At 34.5% G+C, this 27303-nt stretch overlaps 1 long non-coding RNA gene across 1 annotated transcript; it reads right to left on the bottom strand.

The window, feature by feature from the left end:
- Positions 1 to 7315: 7315 nt before the first annotated feature.
- LOC123925465 lies at positions 7316 to 27303 on the bottom strand. The gene is made up of 4 exons (XR_006815019.1): positions 27251 to 27303; positions 17384 to 17475; positions 17087 to 17173; positions 7316 to 7446 (listed from the first exon to the last, which is right to left on the bottom strand). It is a non-coding gene; the product is annotated as an uncharacterized LOC123925465 (long non-coding RNA).

The following is a 27303-nucleotide window of genomic DNA, read 5'->3' as shown; positions in this document are numbered from 1 at the left end:
CTCCACCTACTTGTTATCTCTGTCTGTCAAATAAAATAAAAATCTTAAAAAAAAAAAAGAAAATAGCTTTGATATCCCTGATTAGAGTACAAAAGACACTGTTTCCTATTCATTTGTAGTATGAATAATGTTATTAAAATTATTTATGCAAACATTCTTTTAAAACCCACAGGTTTGAACAAAATAACACATATAAAATTATAGAACAGATTCTCCAAGTGTCCGAGGGATACTGTTTTTTTTTTAAAGATTTTTTATTTTGTTATTTGACAGACAGAGATCACAAGTAGGCAGAGAGACAGGCAGAGAGAGAGAGGGGGAAGCAGGCTCCCCACTGAGCAGAGAGCCCGATCCCAGGACCCTGGGACCATGACCTGAGCTGAAGGCAGAGTCTTAACCCACTGAGCCACCCAGGCGCCCCGGGATACTAAGTTTTGAGACATATTTGTAATCTCTACAAAGCCAACTAAGAGAATTTTATTATGACTTTAATGTCCTAAATTTACAAAGCTATCCTAAAAATACTAGTCTTATATAAAGTTTGAGGATCAGCTTTTATTATTCAAAGAAATTTCACTTGGCTTACCACACTTACTCTTCAAAAGTGATTCCTCACCTGAGTAGAGTTGGTGTTATGTATAGTTTTTATTGTATGGCTAATGGGCAGAGGGCTGCTGTAAACCAGTGTGGGGTCTCAACCCCTGATCTACCTCCAGGCACATGCACTTTCCACTGGATTCTTCCTTGTTTTACATACAACTCCGCTGAAAACCTTGCTGACCAAAGGAAGAGTTTTGAAGACACTGGAGAGGAAAAATGCCCTTCCCTCGCCTGAGATAAGTGTCATGGAAAATTTTCCCCAGGAGGATAAGCCTGTGTTATAGAGAAGACTGAGTATATTTTGTAGTGATTACTCTTCCTTTTCCCCTGCCAGAATTATGAATGCATTTTTCTGGGATTTTCACTGTGAGAACCTGGTAAGGTTCCTGGAGCTAAATTCTGTGAAAGTATTCACATCCTCTTGGCCTGCAGCCCGTATTCTCTTGCACATCCATACTCAGCCTCCTGCAGTTCATCACAATTACTACCTAAATGTCCCTACTGGTTTATGGCTCCAACAGTTGCCGATCTTGTCAGCTGTGACTCTCCATAGGCACTTGTGTCTCCAGATTCTGGGGTGGCAGAGAGTCCTACAACCACAGTTCCTAACAGATCTAAGGACACTCAATGATTCAGTTTATCCAGCCAATAACTTTAAGATAGGAATGCTGGTTTCTAAGATATTTACATTTTGATACTCTCATTCCATCATTATTCATTAGTCTTTCACTTCTTTCCTATGCCCTGATTCTATTGCATTTCCATATCTCATTTTTATGTATTTCTGCATTTATACTACATTTTGCCACTAATACACTAGTTAATTACTATTTAAAGGGTACAAGTAGCCGATATGCCCTCCTCAATGGCCAAGGAAGATAAAGTTACCGTGGTTATGCCATTCTTCTTGAGTTTAAGCCATCACGTGTACATCTGAGAGCGGTAGATGTTAAAATAAAATTCCTAAGAAGTTGCCAATTCATAATCAGAACACAGTGTTCAAAATCAGGTGATTAAATCTAAACACATTATGAGTAGCTGGAAATCAGAAGGGGATAATTTATGCAGAGGTTTAAAGATATTGGAATGAAGGTGATCCTAAAGATATTACCTATGAAATGCTAGAATTGATTTCACAGACCAATTAAAAATGACAAAGAATGGATGGTATATAAATATATAAGACACCTTAAAGATTAAGAAGACTTGAAAACCCATGTGAGCAGAGCTTGACCATGGAATTTCAAGATACTCTTTTCTTGTGTGTATCTGGATCTATACAAAGAATATAGTCTTTTAAATCATTCTACATAGTCAACTGCCCAATTTTCACACCTAAAAGAGGGAATTTCTATGTACACATGAACTTTTTAATTTATTTTATGCAAATTCTGTGTATTTATTATTATCTACAAAGTAGTATACATGTATATTCAGAGAAACCAAGCATTGTTTTTCATGAATAAGAAAAAAAGGAAAATTAACTTCAGTCGTGTGTGTGTGTGTGTTTAATTTTGGATTTAGAATTTAAATGGTGTACAAATAAAAGTAAGTTTTAAAATTTTGCCTTCACATTTATTACAGCTTGGGGGGATTCACTAGACTTCTCACTGGCTCATTAGTGGTGGTTATAAAACAAGAGCAATTGAAAAAAAGAAGGAACAGCTGTTGGGAAATGCAAGGAGGGAAATTAGAGCAGAAATGCAGGTAAAATATGGGCACTTTGAAAATAATTGTAGTGACATCAAAGAGGGACAAGTTAAACATTATTTAAAAGTACCTTGCAAACCGCTTTAAAAACTCAAGATCCTGAGTCAATAATGAGTTTATGCATCAGCTGCTCCACATGTAATTGAAACGTGGAGAATGCTGTATAAGTTATTCATTAAAACTCTATCCAGTTGCTGAGTAGGAAAGTAACTCCTCCTCTAGAGTCAGCACTTTAAAAATACTGGGGAGAGTCACTAGGGCCTTCAGTATTTTGATTCATGACTGAAGAATGTCTTGCATGAGGGGACACCTAATTCATCTGCTACCTTTAATTGTGGAAGAAAGGCAATATGGGGATGATAAAGAGATTTGTAAAAATAAATTCAGAGTAGTGATATTTATTTGCATGTTTTTCTCATAAGAGGAAGTGATTTAAATATTGTAATTGCATTCAGATTTGACAGTAAATAGATTTTCAACTTTACCGTCCTACTCCATTTAACGTCCTTTTTTAAAATCAAAGTCTAACCCAAACTCCAAATTTCTGGAACCCTGATTCTGCTTTTCTGACTCTAAATTCGTCAAAGCTATCCGTCCTCTGAACTTAGAACATCTTCACTCTCCCCATGGCAGAGTGCAATGACTTGAATTCATGACATGCAACCAAATAAGTAACCAAGTTGACTTTGCTCTGTGATATTTGGACCAAAAAAAGTTCTGTTAATATAGGAGAAAATATATCACAATATATTTTGACGGTGAATGAAATAGTAAGACTCATAGTTTAGACAAATGTATATCAGTAAAAGCAAAATGTGAAGAACTTTCATTGAACATAATTTACTTGCTACCACATTTGTTTTAAGGATCCATTTCTGTACATCCTTTCAGCAAGCCAAGCATTTCAGATTATTTCCATGCAGATGGAGAATCACTCATTTCTTCATTAATGGAGTTTCAAAATATGAAAGGTGCTGAATCATCTAATTGAGAAAGCAAAAACAGAAAGAAAAATCCTTCTTAATGCTTATATTATCTGTGTAGCAAGAAGTCCTGGTCTAATTTAAGCAGTGTATCTCTTCCCCTTTGTAAAAATGGAAAATCTGTACTCCTCAAGGAAAGAACCATTCTACACATCCTTCACATTGGTAGAAAACAAAGCACATTTATAGGAAAAAAATCAAGAAAATCAGAGTGCTGTCTGGGAGAAATAGCAGTAAACCTAGACTTTCTAAGCTTAAAACAGTTCAGCTCCCCAAAGTTATGTTTCCACATTGGATGTTTCAAGCCTCATCTAGTAATAATTGTCCATTTACAGGCCATTATTGTCATCTATTTTCTTCAGTGACTTACAGAATAATATGTGATGAAGAAGAATTTTTTTTAAGATTTTATTTATTTGACAGAGGGAGAGATCACAAGTAGGCAGAGGGGCAGGCAGAGAGAGAGAAGGGGAAGCAGGCTCCCCCTTGAGCAGAGAGCCCGATGTGGGGCTCGATCCCAGGACCCTGGGATCATGACCCGAGCTGAAGACAGGCTTTAACCCACTGAGCCACCCAGGAGCCCCAGGAATATTTAAGAATTTCAGAGTTTCCATGACCAAATATCATCTCAAAGTCGTTTTTGGTAAAGGAAGTTTTAGTAGATGCAGGGCTTAAAGCAGCAAAAGATAATATTTAAACTAGGTACCTGGAACTAGATGAGGGAAATGGAAAGATTTCATTAAGTCTTAGGGTACACACAAGATACAAAATCAGAGAGGCCAAAGACTCAGAAAAGATGTGTATCATCAGAAATGGTTACTGAAGTCCAGTTCTGGGTAAAACGGAAGAAGCACCCTCTGTCATTTCTATCCATGTGAATACAGTGCATCAAGAAGCATTTTAAAGAACTCCGAAATCTAAGTGGTAGCAGAGAACTGTGGAAGAATACCGGAAGTACCTTTGAGGTGACAATTAGTTTACCACTTTTTCTTGATCAGAATGCGGCCTGAAACCTGGAAGTAGACACCAAGATACAGACAGAGATTCAGGAACCTTCCTCCCACCTTTTATTCCTATCTGTTCCCTCACATTCCTGACTTTGAAGTAAATGTCAGGTAGTCATGGCAGGAGCTATAGTGAGAGCCCACAAAAACCCAAACTCTGAGAACAGGGAGCTTTCTCTACAATCAACAATCCTATTCCAATCTGTTGCTTTTGCTGGGTTTGTTTTGTTTTCTCTGTCCTCCCGTAGTTGGAAAAGGGAGCTCCACGAAACCAAAAAGTACCTGGAAGATCATACAAAAGAAGGATTCCAAGAAAGTTCACTCATAAAGAATGAAATACTGGCCTCTTCCCAACTTTTGGATGCATGGATATAATCTTAATCATCATAACGAAAACTTTGGTAACTGGCCACCACCAAGGACTCGGATGGAGCTTGAATGGTGCACATGCAGTACAGATCTGGTAAGCAGTGCAGTGGATTTGAAGAACAAACTCACACTGATACCACAACCCACAGAAGGGTGATTGGACCTTGTGACTTGAAAGTAAGATTCATTGCCTGTTTAAAAAAAAAAAAAAAAGTAAAAATGCTTCTTAAAATTTAGATAAAACCCAGAGTCCCAAAGCATAACAATGAAAGTGTTCAGAATATAATCCAAAATTATTCAGCGAAAGAAGAACCGGGAAAATTTCAACTAAGATGGGAACAGACAATCAGCAAACACCAACAATAAAATGACACAGATGTTGAAATTTTCTAACAAAGTATTTAGATTAACTATTACCCAGTGCATGCTCGCTTCGGCAGTACATATACTAAAATTGGAACAATAACTTTTACACAGTGCTCCAACAAGCAGTCATGAACACTTAAAAAAAGGACAAACTCAGAATATCAGCAAAGAAAGAGAATGTAAATAAGAACGAAATGGGAATTATAGGATTAAGAATAGAATAATAGATATGAAACCTGTACTGATTGGGCTACTTTTTTACTCTTTTTCTGTCATCTTTATTTTACTACATAAAGATGACAGAAAAAGAGTAAACTTAAGAGTGTACTAATAGGAATCATTCTGTCTGAACAATAAAGAGAATTTTAAAGAAATAAACAGCCTCCGGGACCTACAAGACAAACAGAAAAGTTCTAACATCAGAGTCTGAGAACAAAAGAGAAAGGGAATGGTAATGAAAAGCTATGTGAAGAAATAATGGCTGAAATTTTCAAAATGTTAGCAGAAGACCTAAGTCTGTAGGTTCAATTAAAAACCCCAGAGAACCCCAAACAGGTTAAGCCTAAATAATTCCACACATTATAAACAAATTGCTAGACACATCGTAAACAAATTGCTAGAAATTAAAGCCAGTGAAAATATACTGAAAACAACCAGAGAAAAATGTTGTGTTACCTATGAGGAAAAACAAATTTGAATATGTGATTTCACTTCAGAAACTAGAAAGGACAATGAGAAGTGGCACAACAATATTAAAGTATTAAAAAAAAAAGAGTTGTTAGCTTTAATTCTATATTTGGGAAAAACATCTATCAAAAATGAAGGTAAGACGCACATTCTCAAATGAAGAAAAACTAAGAGAATCTGTTTTCAGCAGATACATTTTTTTGTTGTTTTTCTTTTTAATTTAATTTATTTTTTCAGTGTTCCAAGATTCATTGTTTATGCACCACACCCAGTGCTCCATGCAATACATGCCCTCCTTAATACCTACCACCAGGCTCACCCATCCCCCTGCCACCCTCCCTTCCAAAACCCTCAGTTTGTTTTTCAGAGTCCACAGTCTCTCATGGTTCTTCTTCTCCCCGCCCTCCACCATTTCCCCCAATTCACTTTTCCTTTCCTTCTCCTAATGTCCTCCATGTTATTCCTTATGCTCCACAAGTAAGTGAAACCATATGATAATTAACTCTCTCTGCTTGACTTATTTCGCTCAGCATAATATCTCCTCCAGTCCCATACATGTTGATACAAAAGTTGGATATTCATCCTCTCTGATGGCTGAATAATATCCCATTGTATATATGGACGTCTTCCTTATCCATTCATCTGTTGAAGGGCATCTTGGCTCTTTCCACAGTTTTGTGATTGTGGCCATTTCTGCTATGAACATTGGGGTACATATGGCCCTTCTTTACACTGTATCTGTATCTTTGGGGTAAATACCCAGTAGTGCAATTGCCGGGTCATAGGGTAGCCATATTTTTAATTTCTTAAGGACTCTCCACACTGTTTTCCAAAGTAGCTGCACCAACTTGCATTCCCACCAACAGTGTAAGAGGGTTCCCCTTTCTCCACATCCTTTCCAACACTTGCTGTTGACTGTCTTGTTAATTTTGACCATTCTAACTGGTGTAAGGTGATATCTCTATGTGGTTTTGATTTGAATCTCCCTAATGGCTTAATGATGAACATTTTTTTATGTGTCAGTTAGCCATTTGTATGTCTTCTTTGGAGAAGTGTCTTTTCACATCTTCTGCCCATTTTTTGATGTGATTATCTGTTTTTATGGTGTTGAGTTTGAGGAGTTCTTTATGGATCTTGGATATCAACCTTTTGTCTATAGTGTCATTTGCAAATATCTTCTCCCATTCTGTAGGTTGTCTCTTTGTTTTGTTGACTGCTTCATTTGCTGTGCAGAAGCTTTTGATCTTGATGAAGTCCCAAAAGTTCATTTCGCTTTCATTTCCTTGCCTTTGGAGACATGTCTTGAAAGAAGTTGGTGTGGCTGATATCGAAAAAGTGGTTACTGCCTATGCTCTCTTCAAGTATTTTGACATATCCTGCCTCACATTGAGGTCTTTTATCCATTTTGAGTTTATCTTTGTGTATAGTGTATGAGAATGGTTGAGTTTCATTCTTCTATACATAGCTATCAAATTTTCCCAGTACCATTTATTGAAGAGACTGTCTTTTTCACACTGGATATTTTTTCCTGCTTTGTCGAAGATTATTTGACCATAGAGTCACGGATCCATATCTGGACTCTGTTCCACTGGTGGACTCTGTTCCACTGGTCTATGTGTCTGTTTTTGTACCAGTACCATTCAGCAGATCTGCTTTAAAAGAATTGCTAAAGAAAACTCCTCAGACAGAAATGATATCAGAAAGAAAGCTGGAACATAAGAAATTACCTAGGATAAAGAGAAATACATAAATAGGATAAAAAGGACAAAAGGATAGGATAAAAAGAAATAGTACATAATGATAAAAGTTTTAATTTACTAAAAAGACATAACAGTTCTAAATGTGCATTCCCTGAACAACACAACTTGAAATATAGAAGGCAGAAACTGGCAGACTTGAAATGAGAAATAGACAAACCCACAATTCTAAATCAAGATTTTAACACTCCTTTCTCAGTAATAAAAGTGGTATATAGAAACCAATCAAGAATGTAGAAGTTCAACATAACACCATGAGGCGAATTCTTCAGTTCATACTGAAATTGTTAGAAATGAATAACTGATTGACCATGGAAACATAATGAGACATTTGGAAATAAAAAAAAATTAACAAAAACCATTCTTCAACATAATCAATGGGTCAAAAAAGAAGTCTCTTATTATTAGAACATATTTTGAACTTGAGAATGGAGACAAAAGAATCCTGCAAAAATAAATTTGTGAGATGCAGATAAAGCAATGATTAGAAGGAGTTTATACCATTATACATTTACATTAGAAAAAAGAAAGATTTTATACCATAATTTAAGCTTCCTACTTAAAAAACTAGAAAAAGAAGAGAAAATAAACCCATGGTAATCAGAAAGTATAAATAATTAAGATAACTAATGCAGAAATCAATGAAATTGAAAATTAAATTAGGGAAAAGTCAGTGACATCAAAATCTGGTTCTTTGAAAAGATAAATGAAAATTGTAAACCTGTACTCTGAGGAAAAGAAAAATGAGAGAAGACAAAAAATATCAGAAATTAATGTAGGAAAAAGTATGAGATGACTACCATTTTTGTCTCCCCCAATGTCAATGCTTTGTATGATTCCTTGCCTTGATTGTAGGCATAGCCTGAGATAATGATGGGATTTCACCCCTCTGATTATATTCTGCTGTGTAGCAGAAATGATTTTATACGTATAAATAAATGTACTGAACAGCTGTCTTTGAATTAATTGAAAAAGAGCTTATCCAGATGACCTTGACCTAATCAGATAAACTGGTTAAACTTGGGGCAAAAAAATCATAGAGAAAGAAGTCATAAGTTCAGAGTTTGAGAGATCTTGTGGCTTTGGGGGAGGCTCGGTTAGGAGGAACTCTGGAAAACTGAGAAAGGTCCCAGGCCGACAACTTGCAAGACAATGGGGGCTTCCCTTCTACAATGATAAAGAAAAGAAGTAAAGTCTGCCAGCAATTGTCTGAACTCGAAAGGAGACTTCAGAAAGGAGTACAGCTAGGTCAACAATGTGATATCAGTCTTTTGAGATCCTGGTCAGAGAATCCAATTCAGTCATGCCTGGACTTTTGACCTACAAGAAACTGTGAAATAAATTTCTGTTGTTTTAAACTGAGAAGTTTGTATTATTACATTTACATCAATAGAAAGTTATTAAAAGAACACAAGAAAGCCGTATCCCAATAGGCCCTATAGACATTAAGGGGATAATAAGGAAAACCAAAATCTCTGCAAACGTAAATTCTACACTTGAGGATTGACCAATTTTTTAAAAAACATGAACTATCAAAACTCACTCAAATAAACAGATAAAAGAGGTAAGTAAAGACTAATATATAATGACCAAGTAGAGTTAATTCCTGAAGTGCAAGACTGGCTCATTATCATACAATATGTGATGTTAATAGTCTAAAGAAAAAATCATATTCGATAATTCAGAAAAATTTCACATTAATTCATCATAAAAGCTCTCAGCAAATCAGGAATAGAAAAGTACACCTTCAACCTGATAACAGGCATTAACAAAAAAACCCTCTATATATATCTAACACAGTAACAGATATATATATCTATATATCTAACTCTATATATCTAACACATACTTGATAATAGTAAAAAAGTAAATGTTCTCTTTCATGAGTGGGCACAAGGCAAAAATTTTATGCTGCTTATTCCTATTCAACATCATACTGGAATGTCTTAACCATTGCAAAAACTCAATCAAAAGACTAGGGGGAAAAAAAGCAAAACATTCGCCTTGTGCAAACAATATGATTGTCTATGCAGACTTTCTCCAGGAGTCTATAAAAATATGCACATAATTAGTTTAGAAGTTTGCAGCATACAAGATCAACAACAAAAAATAATTGTATTTCTATACAGTAACAATGTACAATTGGAAATTTAGATTTAAGAAACATCATTTAAAATAAGTCCAAAACTAGAGGGTATCATGTTTAGTGAAATAAGTCAATCGGAGAAAGACAACTATCATATGATCTCCCTGATATGAGGACGTGGAGATGCAACATGGGGCGTTAGAGGGGTAGGAGAAGAATAAATGAAACAAGTTGGGATTGGGAGGGAGACAAACCATAAGTGACTCTTAATCTCACAAAACAAACTGAGGGTTGCTGGGGAGAGGGGGATTGGGAGAGGGGGAGTGGGATTATGGACATTGGGGAGGGTATGTGCTATGGTGAGTGCTGTGAAGTGTGTAAACCTGGTGATTCACAGACCTGTACCCCTGGGGATAAAAATACATTATATGTTTTTAAAAAATAAGAAATAAATAATTAAAAATAAAATAAAATAGTCCAAAAAATTGAAATACTTACTAGCAAACCATGTATACAGTGTTTCCTGAAATATGCAAAATACTGATGAAAAAAATAAACAAGACCAAAAGAAATGGAGACATATACTATGTTCATGGATTGAAGACCTCCATAAAGTAAATATTTTAATATTCCCAAATCGATCTATATACATTTAATGTAATGCCTGTTAAAGCCACAATAGGATAGTAGGTCACTATAAATGTATAATCTGATGATAAAATCTATGTGTAAATAAAGAGCACCTAGAATAGATTAAACAATTTTGAGACAGAGAATAAACTTGGGGGAACACTTTAAGTAATTTCAAGACCGACAATAAAGCAGTTGTAATTAATAAGTACATTATTGGCAAAGGGATAAGCATGCAAATCATGGACACAAGATAGAATACTAGACTCCCACAAGAGTGGCCAACTGAAATTTTACAAAAGTATGGTAGTAATGGAAAAAGTATGGGAGAATGTTCTTTTTAGCATTTGATGTGAGAACAATCAATTAGACATCCATATTGAAGGAAATAAAGGTGACTCACGCTAATTCCAACAGAATGATCAACTTATATATGAAATAGCAACTTATAAAACCTTCAGAAGAAAAATCAGGTGAAACCTTTGTGAACTGAGGTTAGACAAGAAATTTTTAGATATTTTTTGACACCAAAAGTACAATAAACACACCAAAAAACAATGGCAAGTTGGATCACATTTTAAAAAGATATGTAAAATACCCCGTTAAGAGGATGAAAATAACAAACTAGGGAAGATATTTGCAAATCACATACCCAGTAAAGGACTTGCATTGGGAATATATAAAGAACTCGCAAATTCTGATCATAATTCTTCTCTGAACATCTGTGTGAATATTTTTTGCATGAACATAATTTTTATTTCTCTAGTGTAAATATGCCAGAATAGAATTCCTAGGTAGGAGAGTTAAGTGTTTGTTTAACTCTATAAAAAATTGCTTGTTCATAAAACTGGAAAATCCAATACCCTATGGATGAACAGAGAAACAAATGTAGTACATCCATACAATGTAATACTACTCAAGAATTAAAATCAAGAAATTACTGACACGTGAAACAATTTAAAACTTCAGGACATTATCCTGAATGAAAAATGCCCAGATGCAAAGGTTACATGTTATGTGATTCCCTTTACATGTAATTTTGAGAAAGACAAAATGATAGAGAATAGATCCGTTTTTTAAGTATTAGGGATTGGATTAGTGTGTGACTATATTAAGAGATAACATCAAGGATTTTGGTGGTGGTGGTACTGTTCTGAATATCAGTTGCGGTAATGTTTACAGATTCTTAAAATGTGTTAAAATTCTAGAGCTCCACATCAAAAACTAGGTATTTACTTAAAAAAAAACCACTTAAATATTAAAGTGTAAAAGTCTTAAAGATTGCTAAATTAAGATTCAAAGGAAGAAATCGTTTCCTTCCTGCTTCACATTCAACGTGATGAGTATGTAGAAACATGACCAGATAGAGATTTTTGTGTGAATCTTACTAATACTGGAATATTGAACACAATAATGAACACATTTAAAATATCAATTTCATGGGGTACCTGGGTAGTTCAGTTGGATAAGTTCCAGCCTTTGGTTCAGTCATGATCCGTGGGTCCTGGGATCAAGCCCAGTATCTGATTCCCTGCTCAGTGGGAAGCCTGCTTCTTCCTCTGCCCCTAACCCCCCTGCCCACCCTGCTCATTCTTCCTCCCTCCCTCTCAAATAAATAAATAAGATCTTTTTTAAAAAATATCAGTTCATAATTGTTTTTTTTTTTTTTTTTTTTTTTTTTTCTCATTTTATTTATTTTTTCAGCGTAACAGTATTCATTCTTTTTGCACAACACCCAGTGCTCCATGCAAAACGTGCCCTCTCCATTACCCACCACCTGTTCCCCCAACCTCCCACCCCTGACCCTTCAAAACCCTCAGGTTGCCCCAACCTCCCACCCCTGACCCTTCAAAACCCTCAGGTTGTTTTTCAGAGTCCATAGTCTCTTATGGTTCGCTTCCCCTCCCCAATGTCCATAGCCCGCTCCCCCTCCCCCAATCCCACCTCCCCGCAGCAACCCCCAGTTTGTTTTGTGAGATTAAGAGTCATTTATGGTTTGTCTCCCTCCCAATCCCATCTTGTTTCATTTATTCTTCTCCTATCTCCTACCCCCCCATGTTGCTTCTCCATGTCCTCATATCAGGGAGATCATATGATAGTTGTCTTTCTCCGATTGACTTATTTCACTAAGCATGATACGCTCTAGTTCCATCCACATCGTCGCAAATGGCAAGATTTCATTTCTTTTGATGGCTGCATAGTATTCCATTGTGTATATATACCACATCTTCTTGATCCATTCATCTGTTGATGGACATCTAGGTTCTTTCCATAGTCTGGCTATTGTAGACATTGCTGCTATAAACATTCGGGTACACGTGCCCTTCGGAGGGTGGAAAACAATTTACCATGCTAATGGGCATCAGAAGAAAGCTGGAGTGGCAATCCTTATATCAGATCAATTAGATTTTAAGCCAAAGACTATAATAAGAGATGAGGAAGGACACTATATCCTACTCAAAGGGTCTGTCCAACAAGAAGATCTAACAATTTTAAATATCTATGCCCCTAACGTGGGAGCAGCCAACTATATCAACCAATTAATAACAAAATCAAAGAAACACATCAATAATAATACAATAATAGTAGGGGACTTGAACACTCCCCTCACTGAAATGGACAGATCATCCAAGCAAAAGATCAACAAGGAAATAAAGGCCTTAAATGACACACTGGACCAGATGGACATCACAGATATATTCAGAACATTTCATCCCAAAGCAACAGAATACACATTCTTCTCTAGTGCACATGGAACCTTCTCCAGAATAGATCACATCCTGGGTCACAAATCAGGTCTCAACCGGTATCAAAAGATTAGGATCATTCCCTGCATATTTTCAGACCACAATGCTCTGAAGCTAGAACTCAATCACAAGAGGAAAGCTGGAAAGAACCCAAATACATGGAGACTAAACAGCATCCTTCTAAAGAATGAATGGGTTAACCAGGAAATTAAAGAAGAATTGAAAAAATTCATGGAAACAAATGATAATGAAAACACAACAGTTCAAAATCTGTGGGACACAGCAAAGGCAGTCCTGAGAGGAAAATATATAGCGGTACAAGCCTTTCTCAAGAAACAAGAAAGGTCTCAAGTACACAACCTAACCCTACACGTAAAGGAGCTGGAGAAAGAACAAGAAAGAAACCCTAAACCCAGCAGGAGAAGAGAAATCATAAAGATCAGAGCAGAAATCAATGAAATAGAAACCAAAAAAACAATAGAAAAAATCAATGAAACTAGGAGCTGGTTCTTTGAAAGAATCAATAAGATTGATAAACCCCTGGCCAGACTCATCAAAAAGAAAAGAGAAAGGACCCAAATCAATAAAATCATGAATGAAAGAGGAGAGATCACAACTAACACCAAAGAAATACAGACAATTATAAGAACATACTATGAGCAACTTTACGCCAACAAATTGGACAATCTGGAAGAAATGGATGCATTCCTAGAGACATATAAACTACCACAACTGAACCAGGAAGAAATAGAAAACCTGAACAGGCCCATAACCAGTAAGGAGATTGAAACAGTCATCCAAAATCTCCAAACAAACAAAAGCCCAGGGCCAGACGGCTTCCCAGGGGAATTCTACCAAACATTTAAAGAAGAACTCATTCCTATTCTCCTGAAACTGTTCCAAAAAATAGAAATGGAAGGAAAACTTCCAAACTCATTTTATGAGGCCAGCATCACCTTGATCCCAAAACCAGACAAGGATCCCACCAAAAAAGAGAACTACAGACCAATATCCTTGATGAACACAGACGCAAAAATTCTCGCCAAAATACTAGCCAATAGGATTCAACAGTACATTAAAAGGATTATTCACCATGATCAAGTGGGATTTATTCCAGGGCTGCAGGGTTGGTTCAACATAATTGTTTTTCAAAAATAATTTCACCAAAAGCACATTTTTGTTTTTTGTTTTTGTTTGCTTCAGGTGAAAAGTTTTAAGCAAGTGAAAGTACATAATTTGATTTTATCATTTCCTCCTATATTATAAAAAAAAGTGGTCAATAAGTACAATTCAATAAATACAAATATAGATGCCTATCATTATGCTACATAAAGGCTTTGGAGGAAGCAGGTTTGAATTAGGGTATTGAGAAATCAACATGACAATGTAAGGGAAAATAAAATATGGATGGCTCTTTTAAGTAACATATTTAACAAGAAAAAGAATACTTGAGCTCATGAACAATTAATGATTTAAGTAGATCTTATTTCTAACGAGTTTTCCATCTCATTATCTACCATCAAATTCTACTTATCTTCTGTTGATTCATACTGCTATTACTTTAAGTCAAGTTCTTATTGTTCTATTCTGATAATCTGATGGACCCTGTGTCTCAATTATGTTTTCCTTATAATGTTATAGATAAGTATCTATTTATAGATAGAAATGAATTGATAGAGCTAGAGATAGATATATGTTTAATGTAACAAGCCAATGTTCAAGATCTAAAATCTTTGCAGAAAAAAGTTTATATATAAACATCATATATATATGTATATACATATACATGGTTATAGTTACATAGTTATATATATATAAGTTATATATATATCTACCTATAGATATATATAGAGAGATATCTTGAAAAATAGTAACAATAATCTGAATAAATTAACAGGTGTCTATATTAACAACATATCCAAACTGAAATCACATTTAGGAAAAAAAAAGCATCCTTGTCTTTTTGTAAGGAAACAAAAAATGAAGGAAGGAAGGGAGGAAAAGAGGGACAGAGAAAAGTAGTTTCATGTACAAGATAGGTATCATGTATCATTTTAGAATAGTGCTCTCTGAAGAAAGTAAAATGCAAGACACATGCAATTTTAAATTTTCTTGTATTTACATTTAAAAAATTAAAAGTACATAAATAAATTGATATATAATACATATATTTTATACATTATTATTTCATATTAAATGTAAAATAGATATCTATTTTAATGTGTTTTATTTCCAATATATCTAAAATATAGCAACATGTAATCAATATAAAATTATTTGTGAGATATTTTACATTATTTTCTTAGTACAGAATCTATTAGTACCATGATTTAGAGGCACTTGTGGCTCAGTCAGTGGAGCAGGTTACTCTTGATCTCAGGGTTGTGAGTTCACCCCCTGTTCATTAGGTGTGGAGATTACTTAAAAATAAAATCTTAAAAAAGAGAATACATGATCTATATTTACATTTAATAAAATTGGATTACAAAGTAGACTTGCATACTCAGGTTCTTCCAAACTTCCTGAAACATTTCCAGTAATTGAATTGAGTAATAATTTAAAATTTCAGTTATGGGGTGCAACTTCCTGAAACATTTCCAGTAATTGAATTGAGTAATAATTTAAAATTTCAGTTATGGGGTGCCTGGGTGGCTCAGTGGCTTAAGCCTCTGCCTTCAGCTCAGGTCATGATCCCAGGGTCTTGGGATTGATCCCCGCAACAGGCTCTCTGCTCAGCAGGGAACCTGCTTCCCCCTCTCTCTCTGCCTGCCTCCCCCTACTTGTGATCTCTCTCTCTGTCATACAAAATCTTAAAAAAAATAAATAAAATAACATTTTAGTTTATACATTTATGTCTAAATAAGTAAAATTAAAAATTCAGTTCTTAGGTTACACTAGCCACATTTCAAGTGTTCATTAGTCATATGTGACCAGTGGCTTTCATTTTGGACCATACAGTTCTACTTTAAATTATTTAAATAAACATAGACATTTTTAGTAGATTATTTCCCTCTTGGAAATAAATGCCTTGCATCTTCTAGGTTTTATAATGTAAACTTTTTTGACTACCGATGTTTACTCCTTGAAATATTAAGTGTGCCCTGACTTTAAAGAAAACAGGAAAAATGGCCAATGTTTATAACTTTGTTATTATAATACTTTGACAAAACTCTCTGTCTTTTATGCTGATATTTTTATTTTATTTTATTTTTTTATTTGAGAGAGAGAGAGCATGCATGAACAGGGAGAGGGACAAGCAGACCCATTGCTGAGCTCTAAGCCCAACATGGGCTTTGATCCCAGGTCCCTGAGATCATGACCTGAGCCAAAGTCAGATCCCCAACTGACTGAGCCACCCAGGTGCCCTTTTATATTGGTATTTGAGCATAGCAATCAATCTGGTGTGTTAATTGTGTTCGCTCTGATTCTCTATCTCATGCAGAGCATTCTCACTTTTGACACATTTGCTTTATTGGGATACAGAATAAAGTGATATAGTTATTTGCAATTTGTTATAATTTGAATTGTTGAAATTATATTTTCTCAATATATTGAAATGGTACAATTGCATAGTGCAAAATCAGTAGGCTAGCTTCATTTTCCATAAGGAACAGATGTCATGGCAAAATCCTCCCCGCTTTTCAGCATCCCTAGGCATTATGAAAAGAAGTTTTACTGTTTCCAAAAGGCATCTTCATGAATAAACAGAAAGATGGGAATTTTTTTTTTTAATTTAGGTTCTCCTACTTCACATTTTGGTGTCTAATCCCACACTATAATATCCCAAGTACCTTCTTAACTCCCTGTTGTGTCCTTCAAGACTCCCAAGAGCAACTTCCCTATTAATTCATATCATTATAATTCTCTGAAATGGAGAATTTAGGAAACACGTTTTATGGTAAATTGTTAAAAAACAAGGATTTCAAATTTTGACAAATAAATTCATGCATTTCATCATGTGCGTAAATACACACATCTGTCACCTTATGAGGATGTAATTTATAGTCATCTATTGGCAAATACTTTGAGAGTTCGTCAGATTTGATCAAATTTAAAGAAAATTTGTCATGTGTCTCATAGAATCACAGAGAGACATTCCATTTGTCCATAGATTTCTCTTTATCTCCCTATTCAAAATATATTGTACCTCAGCTGTTTGGTCGGACAAAATAGCCTTTTCTTGGTCACCACAACTTGAAGCTGGGATGGTTTGGCCAGGACTACTTACAGCTATCTGGTGAACATAGGATAAAAAATTAAATGAAAATGGAGCTAAGAAATAGAAGAGGTGAGAAAATCATAAAATAAGAAACAAAGTCCACATGAGAATGTTTGAATCTGAAAATAAAATGAAGCCTGAATCCAGACACTCCTTTGATTTTTTTAGTTATATGAACCATGTTTTTCCCCAAAAGATAGTTTTGCTGGGTTTTCTGGCACTTACCATGAATTGGTAATAAATAATGCAACTTGCTTCTTACTGGTTTCTCCCTACACAAATTATCATGATTTATTTTTCTTCAGTGTCTTTCTATTCTGTAAAGAAAGTAAATGTATAAATAAAGTCATAACTTTCGAATATACTGAAAATACAGGATTGGTGAGGGGTAGCACTCTTTAAAAATTATCAGTTTCTCTTGTAAATGATTTTGTAGAGGAAGTCTGAAGACTTATAAATAAAATTCAAAATGGTTTCTTCAACTAAGATTTGAACCTTTCATGTGGCTGTGGTAAGAATCTGTTAGAATTCACCACAGAATTACCAGCGGTCCAGTTAGCACTATTTTATGCACTATTCCTTCATAAAAAGAGACCAGTAAAATAAAAGACAACTAAGAAGATTTTATAAAATATTTTATCCACTTTGTTTTTATGCCAATTTTTAATAAGGGAAAAATCAGATTCTTTAAAAGTTATGGTTTTTATCCTTATAGAAATGAGAGAGTTTTTTCCAACTCAATTCTTAAGCAGAATACCAACTTTTATTATATTTTTTAACTGACCATATTTTTTTAATGGAAGTAACATGGCCTGAATATGTTTAACAAATTTTTCTTGACTCTATTTCTTTCTTATTAATACAACCGAGTATATTTAATACATATTTCTGGTTAATATATAAATTAATTTAGAAACTGAAAGAAACTCATTACATATGTTATTCAGTTTCTTCAAAATAAGTGAGACAAATTAGCTAAAATAATTTTTCTGTCTCATTTAGAAATCTGTATTTTATTCAGCTCTCTCTTTTGTCAATTTTTTCCCTTATTTTCCCAAGTTTTCTTAATAATGGAACTAATTAGAGGACTCGATGTGATAGAATACAAAATATATCTTTGCAGATAAATATCAAGAAATGATATTTATAATATACCCAATTACCAACAAAAGTAGTGCTTCAGTTATTTTCATACTATTCTATTAATCCACATAGCACTTTGTTGTACACTTTTTTTTTGAGGAACCATTTCTCTGAACAGTGCTACCAAATATTAGATTTTGTTGTACATATCTCAACCCCTCCCTACTGGTTAACATTTATTTTATATCAAGAATAAATCAATTAAGTGATATCCTGATACAGAAACATAATAATTGACTAATAATACACAATGAAATCACCATATGGTAATGATGAGAAAGAGAGTATGAGAGAAAGATTGGGAATTTCAAGCATTTATTTCTTCTTGACACTACGCTTCCACTGTAAAACAGCCAAAGTGTTCTGATCATCAGTCAATAATGTACCTCAGCTGATGAAACATATATTAGTTGGATCGTTTCCACCTGCTGTGCTGGGGAAAAAGACCTCTAGGATTTCAAGTGTGTAGTTAAATCACTTCCATATAGAACATATTAGCCACAATACTGACACTTGGTCCTTTTACCTACTAGGAGCTAATAGTTTCTGAGTACCACGAATGAACACTTCACCATTTTAGGTACATTTGTAGGTAGTGGTAACCTAAAATGAAAGGTTAAACTTAAAATTTTGAGTGTGAATAAATTGAGATAACTTTCCTAGCAACTTATGTGGGGTTTTTTCCCTATTAAATTTGAATTTTTAATATTTAATATTTTGAATACTGTATTGTCGTATTATAGCAAAATACTGTAGTTCAATTTTTTCCTGACAGCCTACTGAACTGAAATTATGTATTCCTGCTCTGACTTTGAGGACCATAAAGTGAGAAAAAATAAAGAAAAATGCAGAGCCACTAAAATAAGATGGGTCTGGTATTTTACTTAGAAAGGCCTATAAATCACAAACAAAAAAAGACATCAACTTGGAGCCTATCCCTTGGGTTCTGGCTCTCAGTATTGGGAGGGTGTGATTTGTGTCTCTTTAAAGCCCATGCGCATGAGCAACACTCTCAGGCTCCAGAGAATGCTTCTTCACTGGAACTCTCTGTCCTCTGGCAACTGTGTCCTGATGGCAGCAGGATGTGACTGGTGCCAGTATGTCTGGGATGACTCTGCTTCCACACACAACTAAGGTTTGAGTGGTTAAGGTCTTTGGAAAGGGCAAAGACAAATTAGCTTTTCTTATGTTTTAATAGAGGTCCTGAAAGTACTCCTAATTTAGTTCAGCGTTTACAGCAGTTGTACATATATCTTGAGGAACATTTTGTAGTGTTAAACAGTCATTGGTCTTAAATTTGTATATATGTATGTGTGGACATAACATGCATGGAGACTAAGGCTTTTTCTTTGTACTGTTATACGGAGCTATATATTACTTTAAGGATAGTGAAATTGCGATGTAAGTGACAGTTATTTGTATATGATGAAGTTAAGTTATTTGTAGTATTTACTGATTCCTTTCCAGTGTTTGAAGAGAATATATAAATTACATTATTTTTAAATCTAAAGATTGATTATTTTCCTTAGAGAGTAGTTTATCAACAATAATTCATAAAGTCTTATTTGCCATTGTTTTCATTAAAACAGATTCTGTAAAATATCGGGTATAACAATAAAACCTGTACTTGTACCAAAATTAATAGAAGAAAAAATAATTTATATAGAATAAGCATATACTACTTTCTGATATATGTTAATTTATTTGATTACTTATCGAAATATTACCAGTGTTCAGGCAAAGCACACAGATATGCTCAAAAACAATTAAATTCATTGCCCTAGAGACTGTTTTCTTTAGTCATAAAAATTAAAACTTTGCACACATCTCTCAATTGTGTCAATGTGAAAATAATTTTAAATTAAGAAGAGAAAATACAGTAGATTTAATGGTTTATTGGCTGGATTTGTGTCTAAATATTTAGATATTTGGTCTAAATTTAGAACCGTGCCTTCATTCATACTCCTACCGAGGCCCCACCAAAGTTAGTGATGACCTGAAGGAAGTGTAATAGTCTATTTATATTATTTTTCGGAGAAAAGAGAGTTCATTGTATTCTAAAATGATGGCCATGTAGAAGAGATGTGACTTAAATGGGATTTTATGAGATTTGGAGAACAGTTGAGAAGAAGAAGGTAATTCAAGAGAAAGAAATAACAAAATAATGAAAGGGAAAGGAATCAGGCATAGCCACAGGAATTAAAGGAGCCTCCTGGCTCAGGAGTTCCTCACTGATGTACAATGGAGCAGGAGGTTGAAGACTTCCAAAAGAGACTCTTAAAAGGCAGGTGGTAGAATTGAAGACTGAAGCAGTACATATCATATGCAGAAATTAGAATTAAAATCACTATTTGGAACCTTGAAAGTATTCATTTTCATACAGAGCTCATAATCAGTTTCGTGAGAAGATCAGTTTCACTTTTTCTTTTAAAACAAAACCTATCTGATCTACTGTTCTTTAAGCTCCTTTGACATCAAGGTTTTTTGCCTTACTTAGATTTTATCCCCTTCATTCCTCTCATAATGTACAGTTGGTAATAATAACTAAATTAATTGTTGTTAAATAGCAAACTAATTATCATACTGTTATCTTGTTGAAAGATGATTTTTAATTATTCTAATATTGATGCTGCAGTGAGACTATTTCTAAACAAAATGTGAATTTCTCAGAGACAAGGAGGAATTCTTTCAGTTTGCTAAGCAGATTTATTCATTTGTCAATTGAAGGATATTTGGGTTGTTTCCAATTTTGAGTGATTATGAATAGAGTTTTCCTGGGTTGAATAGTGTCTTCCAAAATTCATGTTCACTCAGAACCTATAAATGTGACCTTATTTGGAAATAGAGTCTGTGTAGATACAATCAAGTTAAATGAGGTCATGCTATGTAGAGTAGACTCTAAATCCTGTGACTGGTGTCCTTGTCAGGAAAGGGAGATTTGGATATACAGAGATACAAAGGACATTGCGGGAGGGAAAAGTCCATTTGAAAATGAAGGTAGGAGTGCCTGGGTGGCTCAGTTGGGTAAGCAGCTGTCTTCAGCTCAGGTCATGATCCCAGGGTCCTGGGTTCAAGCCCTGTGTTGGGCTCCCAGCTCAGTGGGAAGTCTGCTTTTCCCTCTCCCTCTGCCACTTCCCCTGCTCGTCCTCTCTCTCTTACTCACTCACTTTCTGTCAAATAAGTAAAATCTAAAAAAAAAAAAAAAAAAAAAAAAAAAAATGAAGGTAAAATTTGGAGTGATGCTGTTACAAGCCAAGAATGCCAAGGGTTGCTGGCAACCACCAGAAACTAGGACGAGGCAAGGAAGAATTGAATTCTTTCCTAGAGCTTAGAGAAGAACTTTTAGCCTCCAGAACTTTAAGAGAATAAATTTTAGCTGTTTTAAACTACCTAGTTTATAGTGATTTGTTAGAGCAGACCTATGACTCTAATACAGACCTGCTATGTAGGTAATATGATTATTTGTTTGACTTTGTAAAAAATTGTCAAATTATTTCTTACTAAGACTTCCTATGAGAAAATATGAAAGTTCTATTTGTTCTGTATCCCATACAGCACTTAGCATTGTCAGTCTTTTAATTTTAGCAGTCTCCATAGATATGCAATAGCAATATAACTGTGGTTTCAAATTTTGCATTTCCTTAGTGACTAAACAATGTTATTTTTGATGGTTATTTGTTATCTAGATCTCTGAATTAGGTCTTTTAGTATGGTTTACTTTTTCCCTACTTCCTAAATTGTGCTTCTTGTATCTTTTCCTCTTCTCTTTCACTTACTTGAATTTATGTCAATTTAATTTTTTTTTCATATCACAATGAGTTTCAGGAAGGAAAGATAGAAGGTTAATAGATGCATTCAACCTGCCATCTTTCCCAGAATTCCAGATCCAATTTTTAATAAAAAATTACTTACAAATATGAAGGTGAAAATAAATGAGATGGTGTGATAAAGTATAAAATATACACATTAACAAAATTGCATTGTCTTTGAAATTAACTTTCTATTTTTATAACAGTGTAGAATTGTGTATATTGATTACTATCCATGGACAGTAAGGTATACGTTTAAAGTACATGTGTAAGAATGCTTAAAGTATTTTTTCTTTATTTTTAAAATTTTATTTAATTTTTTTCAGTGTTCCAAAATTCATTGTTTATGCACCACTCCCAGTGCTCTATGCAATACATGCCCTCCACAATACCCACCACCAGGCTCCCCACCGCCTCCCCTCCAAAACCCTCAGTTTGTCTCTCAGAGTCCAGTCTCTCATGGTTTGTCTCCCCCTCCGATTTCCCTCAACTTACTTTTCCTCACCATCTCCCAGTGCCCTCCGTTTTATTCCTTATGCTCCACAAGTAAGTGAAACCATATGATAATTGACTCTCTCTGTTTGACTTATTTCACTCAGCGTAATCTCCTCCAGTCCCATCCATGTTGATACAAATTTGGGTATTCAACTTTTCTGATGGAGGCATAATATCTTCTTTATCCATTCTTCTGTCGAAGGGCATCTTGATTCTTTCCACATTTCTTGACTCCTGGTTGATTTCAACATTCTTAATCAGCACTCCTAAAACACTTAACCTCTGTGATGATTTTAAAACACCTCCAGAATTTGTGGTTTTTATTCTTCCTTTCAAGAGATGAGGCTGAACTTTTTTTCCCTTGGATGTGGGCTGGCCACAGTGACTTGCTACTAATGAAAATAATGAACGAGAAGTGACAGCATGTGAGTGTCTTTTAGCTTTTCTTTTTAGCTACTGAAAGGTACTGTTATTTAGCTCTCAGGATTTTGTTTCACTGTTATACTTGACTTGTCCAGTATTTTGGCACATCCAAGGGACATAAGGAGAAAACAACATGAAGCAGCCATTTTCTGTTTCCTCTGTTTCAAGATTTCCCCTTATCCTGTCCAACATACTCGGAAGTTTTCTGTTTTGTTTTTGGGTTTTCTTTCTTGCTTGCTTGCTTGTTTTGTTTTGTTTTGTTTTTTTTTTTTTTTTTAATCTTATCTTGAGTTCTCTACCACTGAATTATAATAACCATGATATAGAGTCCTTGGGTCTGGCATTGGACATGTAAAAGAGAAAATAGAGAATTCATATAATTTTTTTCTCTCTCAGAAAAGTCTTATGAGAACTGAAACCAACATATTTTCCTGTGTTCATGTTAATGAACTCTGGGACCAGGCATCCTTTCTTTTCCCTATATTAAACAATAGTGAGATAAGAAAACATACAATAGATGCTTTCTGTAGTTAAATAAGTTCAGTACTTGCTTCTAGAAGATGAGACTATGAGGTATTTGAACAACTGGCAGGTCAGGATGAACTCCTGATCATTCATCTGGCTTCAAGATACCAGCCTCCCTTGGCTCACAATCCAAAGTTATTATATTATAAACTCTGCTTATTCCCAACTAAAACCCTAATAATATCTTCTCCTGATTTTCTCCTTCTAAAAAGAATATGAGTAATTTTATCCTAAGGAATTGTTCTTCTTTATTGCAGTATTTTACTTCATTAATAGATTTCCTGCTTGTCTTTTGAGGATCAACACTTGTTAAGATTATTGTCCTTCTAGAAATAGGAGTTAAAAAAATAATATAATGTGACAAAACTAAGTAATTATTTGATTCTAGCTTGTATCTGTCCTTCCAATGAAGTTATATATCCTGTATCTTTAATAAGTTGAGAAACATGATGGAGGAAAGAAAGAATATAAAAATACAACTCTAAGTAATCTAAAAAAAAGTTACATTGGAATTATCTTAGTTTATCCCTAAATACAATGATTTAGATTTCTAAAGAGTTCAAGCATTTTATTTTCCTATGAAATACCATATAGAATGTATGTAGTGAGTAACACTTGAAATAACAATAAGAGGTAATCAGCCATTTCTACAGGGAATGGGCATTCTTTGGCCCTTCTTAACTTATATATCAGTGCGAATTAACTTCAGATTCTCTACTGAGAGCATATTCTGACAGCTTTGGTGGTGCTGAGTGGAATAGTACAGCACTAAGTAATGTGAATAACAGAAAGAGAGGAAGTTACTTATAAGCAAACAGTGTATAGAATACTATTCAATCTTTACTTACTCGGGAGTATTCCCACTTTGTTTTTCATTAATTTTGAAAGATTCTCTTTCTATGTTCTCACCTGCTTCTGGAGCTAAATATTTGGCCACATTTGAACAGTCTGTGTGTCACTCAGTTATCTTTCCCACACATGTGAGGGAACTTCACATCATGGAATCTACTTTCACAGTTAAATGAGATTTCAAAGTCCTTCTAGTGAGTTAATGTAAACCTAGTTTTTGCCTTATTTTAATTTTTATTCTTCATTCTCTTCATTTTGTTTGAAAGTCAAGATTAGTAGTTCATGCATAGAGCAATCTCTCAGACATTTTAAGACAATCACCATGCCTTACCCTTGTAGTTCTTCACTCTACCTAGTTCTACTATTCCTCAAAAATAAAATACTTAGTTCCTTGGCTATTTTTTTGTTTCTCTAATCTTCTAATTACTATAAGCATTTCATACTTTAGGCTAAGATTTTTTTAAACTTTTCTTTTGAAATAATTATAGAGTAGTAAGAAGTTGAAAAGAAAGTACAGAGAAGTCCCAAGTACCTTTTACCCACTTTTCCCCAGTGTTTACTTCTTATATATTATAGTACCGTATCAAAACCAGGATAGCACACTGATACAATATGTGTGTGAAGTTCTGTATTATCTAATCCCATGTGCGGGTTTGTATAAGCATCACCACAATCGAGATGCAGAGCTATGCCATTACAAAAAAGATTGCCCTCATACAGTTTCTTTATGGTCACACCCACTCACTCCCCACTACCATCCCTAATCCTTGGCAACTACTAATCTGTTCTCCATATATATAGTTTTGTCACTTATGTATGTTATATAAGTGGAATCATACAATATGTGAGCTCTTGAGATTATTCCTTTATTCAGCAGAGTTCCCTTGAGGTTCATCCAAGTTGTTGTGTCCATCAAGTTTGTTCTGTTTTATTGCTGAAAATGTGGCATGGTTTGTTTAACCGTTAATCTGTTTGGGGACATTTTGGTTATTTTAGTTTTTCGCTATTATGGATAAAGCTGTTGTGGACATTCTTGTATAGGCTTTGTGTGAACATAATTTTTTTTTATTTCCCTGGATAAATGTCCAGGTTTGCAATTGTTGGGATATATGGTAACCATACATTTAGTTTTCTAAAAATTTGACAATTTTCCATAGTGGCTGTACCATTTGACACTCCCACCAGCAATAGATCCCATTTCTCTGCATTTTTGTTGGCATTTGGTGTCATTTTTATTTGGCTGTTTTAATATGTTTATGATAATATCTCATTGTGGTCTTAATTTGCATTTTCCTAATGGCTACTGATGTTGAACAATATGCTTATTTTTCATCCATATATTAAATCTGTTTTTACATTTATAATGTATATCATATCTATATTGCTTCTGTATGTGCTAGTATGTGTGTTTTGTGTGTAGAACAAATTTTCATCAATTGATAATCCTAGCACACCAGTAGGGAAGTTTTACTATTCTATTGGTGTAAAAGGCATTTTTTCTGATAATTTACTAGGGAATATGAAAACCATGAATAAATATATATCAAAATCATAGTTATCAGATAATTAGCCCAGCCCTCTAACTAATCCAATCCTTTAAAAGATTATCCATGTCAGAAGATACCAAGATTTATTAAGTAAACTGGAATTCACAGTCTGCAAGAGTATGAGGCAGAGATGATTCAGGTTAAAAACTTTTTTACCAATCTAGTTGACATTGTGAATTACACACAGATCTCATGGCTGCATCTTTGATGCCAGTTCACTACTTCTAGCTTCGCTGGAAGTGACAACATCAAATTATCAGTCTTATACCATAAGAGACTCTTAATATCACAAAACAAACTGAGAGTTGCTGGTGGGAAGGAGGGTATGGAGAAGGTGGTTGGGTTGTGGACATTGGGGAGGGTATGTGATATGGTGAGTGCTGTCAAGTGTGTAAGCCTGATGATTCACAGACCTGTATGCCTGGGGCAAATAATACATTATATGTTAATAAAAAAAATTAATTAAAAATTATTAGTCTTACAAGATGCAAAATATTTTTCCTTTGACATCATATTTTAGCTAATTAATTAGTTAATTAGTTAATGAGAAAGAGAACTGGAGATATAGCATGAGCAGGGAGAAGGAGAAGCAGATTCCCCACTAAGTGAGGAGCCCAGTGTGAGTCTCTATCCCAGGATCCTGAAATCATGACCTAAGCCAAAGGATCCCTGACATCATATTTTGAAAGAGTTTGGGGGAGTATACATTGAGATAGCAATGTGAAATGTTCAAAACAGTGACTAGCACATAGCAAAATACTCAATTTTAGCTATTCTTATTTTCAATGAGCAATTAGAATTTTTAAACATAATATCATTTACATTAGCACGGGGGGGAGTAATACTTAGGTACTTAGGTATACATCTAACAAAATATATACAAAATCTAATAAAGGAAAAACTACAAAATTCTTATGAAAGAAAGCTAAGAGTACCTGAGTAAATACAAAGATAATCTATGTTCATGGATAGGATGACTTGATATTGTCAACATGTCAGTTGTTCCCAACCCACATAGACCTGTAAATTCAACACAATTCAAATAAAAACCCCAGCAAGTTATTTTGTGGATATCAACAAACTGATTCTAAAATTAATATGAGACACACAAGATCCAAAATTATCAATACAGTATTGGTGAAGAAGAATAAACTTGGAGGACAATGTTACCTGACTTCAAGATTTGCTATAAAGCTACAATAATCAAGATAGTAGTATTGACAAAAGAATAAATTTTAAAAGGGTAATAATAATAATAAAGGATAATAAAAAATAATAGAAGAGTAAGTACATTGGGGTACCTGGGTGGTTTATTTGGTTAAGCATCTGCCTTCGGCTCAGGTCATGATCCCAG

The sequence above is a fragment of the Meles meles genome, chromosome 15, assembly GCF_922984935.1.
Source record: "Meles meles chromosome 15, mMelMel3.1 paternal haplotype, whole genome shotgun sequence".
NCBI lineage: Eukaryota > Metazoa > Chordata > Mammalia > Carnivora > Mustelidae > Meles > Meles meles.
This window is presented reverse-complemented; position numbering and strand designations above follow the sequence as displayed.